Here is a 5,401-nt window from a genome sequence, read left to right on the forward strand (position 1 = left end):
TGGTCTTTTCACTAAAGTTAACACAATGGCATGACTTTTTGCTGTTTTACAAGTTTTTGTTTCCAGGCTTCTTTATTGTTTTCACTTTTATTGTGTTAGTGTGCCTCTCTGTGGTATCACTTTTTTTTCTTGTTATTATTACCTATAAATTAATATAATATGACCCTATTTTTTGGTCTGGGGAGATGGCTAAAGAGTAAGTCCACACCATAATTCAATTTATAGTCCTCTTCAGAGGGCTTTTTATTCTTCCCATTTGATGCTAATTACCTGAATTAGTAAGGAGAATCAACTTACTCTAAGTGCTTCCTTAAAATTATGTGAAGAAATTCAGGTTTCAGCTCCCACATGTAAATTCAAGGCTTGGAGGCATCCTCTGTCCTTAGAAAAGAAACAAAAATGTGGTACCTCTGAAAATGAACTACTACTCATCAGATTGACATACTGCCACCCCTAAATCTGGCATGACAAGTAAGAGATAGAATCACAACTGAGATCTGCTTACCTGGAGCAGCTTACATGGCAGGAATATTTAAGTGTTAATTATGAAAAAATTGTAGTGGCTGAGTGTGGAAAATGAGAAAATGAGAAAATCCTGAATGCCTCACTCTTTAGGGAATACCCACACTTTTGAGTCTTATCTCCAGAAATCTAAGCAGGTTCTCATGGTGAAGAACCAAGAAAAATACCCTCATGTTTCTGGCAAAGATAGAGAAGTCATTTTAAAATAAACCCAGAACATTTTCTGTAACAAAGTCCTACCCTTTGGAGATGGGGTTGAAATGATTACAATAGAGCATTGTTCCGCTGGAAATAAGTAAAGTCTGTAAGGAAAAAGACAGCAGGAATAGCATATAAGTTCTATGTTTTGGAAGATATTTTTTTTTTCCACAGGTACAATAGTTGACATTTCTAATACTGATATACTTGTATCATGGAATCGCAAACAATTAAATGGAAGACAGAGTGTAGAAGACAAATGTTAAGGTTTGGGTAAAAGACGCCCCCCAAGAGCTTCTGTATTTATTCATGAATATTCAGAGGTAAAATGATCTTATTATGAGAGATGTAACTAAATAAATTCATTCAAGTTTGTGTGGACTAACTGGGTGGTAACTGTAGATAGGTGAGGCATGGTTAGAGGAGACCAGTCACTGGGACCATATAATGGAAGGTTTCATCTCCCCTTTGACCCCTTGCCCTCTCTCTTTCTCTCTGCTTCCCAACCACTATAAGCAGTATTCCTCTATCACACTCTTCTACCATGATATTCTACCTCATATTGAACCAAGAGCAATGAAATTGTTCCAACATGGACTAAACCTCAAAACTCTGAACCAAAATAAACTTTCTCTCCTTTAAGTTGTTCTTGTTGGGTCACACAGGAATGAAGCACTGACTAACACCACAGGTCTCTCAGTACTGGAGTGGGAATCTACAGACAAACAAAGGGATTAATGATCCATGTGACCACGCATTAGTGCTAGAGTCATTTATGAGAATTATAGCTAACTTAATATAGCTATAGATGGTTACATGTAGAAATATCGATAGATATTTATACATGCCCAAGTTAGTATATATACATATATTTCCTTACTCTGTAATCTGAGAAGACCTAAAATGAACAAATGTCCAATAACAATAACCAAGCCTAACATACATATCTTGATTTTTAACACCATTCTTCAATAAAAGGAACTAAGCCTGATTCTGGAACTGATGCAGGACAAATACAAGATGAGCTAGCACATCTTGTACTTTTGTGAAATTTAAGATGATCCTTCCTCCAAAACAGAGACCCATGCAGACATTCACAGATAATGGAAATATGTAACAGAAGCACAGGATATAATATAAAGAAACCCAAGCAGAGAAAGATGGAACAATTTGAGCAGTAAAATAAAATAGTAATCTAGTATAACCTATAGAATAAATTAAACATCTATGAGTTTATAGTGACATAAATAAGTGGTTAAATAAATTATGAAGTGGGAGGAAAGAAATTTTCCATAGAGAAGATTTTCAAATAATTGATGTAGATTCTTGTCCCTCAAGGAATAAAAATAACTTACCACTTCTTATGTGTAGACTGTGCATAATTAAAGTCTGTCAAATAGTAAAAGAAAAAGGAGGTGGGGAGAGTCACTTTACAGTCAAGAATCCTGGCAAGGACTGCCTCAGCGAGGCAATCAAGGTTTACATCAGCAGTCACAAACATCTTGATATTATTTACCTTTAATATCCTGTGGGAAAATGGGACTTTACCTTTCCTATCTCCTTTCCAATAAACCACAGCCCTACTCATAAACCCTTATCATGAGAAAAACATCAGACAAATTCCAAATTCCAATATGTCTTCTCAAAACCATTAAAATCTTAACAACCAGGGAGGTCTGAGAAAATTTTCCAGTAAAAAGGGACCTAAGGGGACCTGACTAAGCTAAATGCAATGTGAATGTCAGTAAACTGTGCACTTCAGATAATTATAATATAAATATTGGTTTGCAAATTCTAACAAAACTACATACTAAAATAAAATGTTAATGACAAGATAAATTAGGTGTTCTGTTTATGTGAACTATTTTCTCAGTTTTCCTATGAATCTAAAACTGTACTGCAAAAATTCTACTAAAAGAATGCAGATGCTCTTTTGGTTCCTGACTTCATTAACAAATGGGAAGACTGAATTTAGAGTTAACCATATGTGGTTTATTGGAATGGTAACAAAGAAAAACCACATGTCTGTATCCACAGGTGCATACGTACACATATGTGATATATATATATATATATATATATATATATATATATATATACACATACATACACACACACACTAGAATCTTCTTGGTAGAAATATGTATGTATATGTGTGTATATACATATATATGTGTATATATATATATATATGAATATTCTAGAATCTTCTTGAGAAAGAAGAGTTCAGGTACTATGCAATCATATAAGTCAGTAGACATATGGAAAGCAAAAGGAAACAGATGCTTTGGAAGCAAATGGAAGACTTGTTGGATGGTACAGTGGGGATTGGAATACCAAAGCTAAGACCTGGCCACTGTCTGAATAGTAACTCATCTAACAGATAACAGAGAAAAAGATGATGGGAAGTGTATGCTTTAGTTTGAAGTAAGAAAATTGACACTTTCAATTAATTTAATTAATTCTTTACTCTCTTTGAATTAAGAATACAAATTATATTCTGATAATCAACAAGGATACCTGCAACGATTTAGATATTAGGTGTCTCCCAAAAGCTCATGTGTGAGACAATGCAAGATTTTTCAGAGGTAAAATGATTAGATTTCTAAGTGGTAGAACCTGATCAAATGCTTAATTCACTTATATGCATTAACTGGGCAGTACATTAGGCATCTTGAGTGTGGCTAGAGGAGGTGGGTCACTGGGGGTGTGGTCTTGAGGTTTATATTTTGTCCTTGGTGAGCAGAGCTCTCTCTGCTTCCTGGTTGCCGTGTCCTGAGCTGCTTTCCTCTGCCAGGCCCTTCTGCCATAATGTTCTGCCTCACTTCAGGCTTGGAGCTACTGTGTTGGTTGGACATGGACTGAACCTCTGAAACCACAAGCAGAATGAACTTTTCCTCCTGTAAATTGTTCTTGTCAGGACTTTTGGTCACAGCAATGAAAAAGCTACCTCAAATATTACCAAAGATTAGATGTTTTAAAAAGTGAAAAATGTCTTAAAAAGAAAGCAGTTCTGTCATGGGACTTGCAAAAACAGTGAAGAGAAGGAAAGTTGAAGAGTATATTTTAAATCAGAAAAATCAAAAGGATGTGGAATTTCAGTTAAAGTGGGAAGATTACTTTTATTAATTCAGAGCTATAGTAGTCTGTGGAAATTGAGAAAGCCCTTGTTTCTGAGCATAGAGATATGTGACTCAAAACCACTGGAAGGAAATTTTCTACTCAAGTAGATGACTACAGTGTTGCATGACCCATGTGGAAAATAATGTCAAAGTGATGCAGACGTTGAAATAGGTAGGGATACAGGTAATGCAATGCCAAAACTGAAGGGGAGTGACCAAGCCCTTAGTAGATTAAATAAGTAGAGGAACAGTGGAGAGAGTGGTAGAACTGGATATGAGGTTCTGAAGAAATGAGATGTTGTACAATCATGGTGGAATGATGTCTGAGAGTGGTGAGGGAAAACTGAAGGAATACTCAGATGTTCTCCCAAACTAAAGTAGATGTATTTAGGAGAATACACATCCCTTTTTACCCCAGAGGAAGTGATGAATTCCAATAAAATATGAGAAATTAAGATGTTTTATGAATGTAGAGGGAATTAATTGTGTATGTTTCCATTCATTCATATCTGTTTATTTTTCACAAATATATGAAATTCAGTTGTATGTAATCTATTTTAAACTAAATATGAATGTATAATTTTGGTGGGTTTTTATTGTGATCACACTATTTTCAAAACTTTATTTAAATATATAAAAAAGATTATAGGTTTTGTTTCTATTTGAAATGCAGCTGATCAGTTGCATAAAATATGTTAAATGCAAACCCAGAGACCACTCATCAGCAAGCATTGGTATTTCCAAAATCAACCAGATTCAGTATGACTTTTAAAGTGATATTAATATTTTTTAGCAGCAGTGAACAAAGATCATCATATTAAAAAAATAATAAAAGGAGGCCTTTGGGTAATTAGGAATTCAAAAGTATGTGAATGCCTACAGAGCTGGCAAGCCCTTTCTATTCTTGTTTTACCATACTTCATAGGAAAGTTCCCAAGATGTTTTAAGCTATTACCTTAGTTCTTGACTGGGTAAACTGACATGTCAACTGGATTTAAAAATAAATCTTTCACACTCTCCTCTTTGACTTACATCTCCTTGTTTCTTAAGCATTTTGACTTTTCTGGTGGTTAATAATTCTTCAAAGTTAAACTTGCTTGTCTTCATTGATTCCTTTCCCCATCAAATGCTTTTGTTGCTCTCCTGTGTTTTGGGGCTGCTTCTGTGAACTGGTATGGCCTTAAGGTGATCAACTTGAAAGGAAAGGGAAATGAATGCTTGCATTTTCTACTATATAAAAATGCATCTGGCCTTTTCTACTATGTTGTGGCTTGCCTTTTGTTTTCCACTGAGTTTCCTTTCTTTCCTTGGTCTTTATATCCTTTTCTAGTTTTCAGTGTTTATTTTTCCCTCTCCTATATGTTTTATCTGTTCCTAGAAGAATTGTGCAGTGATATGATTGACATGCGTAGCTTTCCTTCACTGCAGCACAGCCAGGTCAATCATATTTTTTTTATGTTTGTCTTTTTGCTTTCAATAGCTTGTAGCCAATGCAGCTTTGTTTGATTTGACAACAGCTTTCAGAAGTGTATCTTGTAGGGAGCAATTTTGCAAAATCA

Source organism: Sciurus carolinensis, chromosome 9, assembly GCF_902686445.1.
Source record: "Sciurus carolinensis chromosome 9, mSciCar1.2, whole genome shotgun sequence".
In the NCBI taxonomy this organism is placed as follows: Eukaryota; Metazoa; Chordata; class Mammalia; order Rodentia; family Sciuridae; genus Sciurus; species Sciurus carolinensis.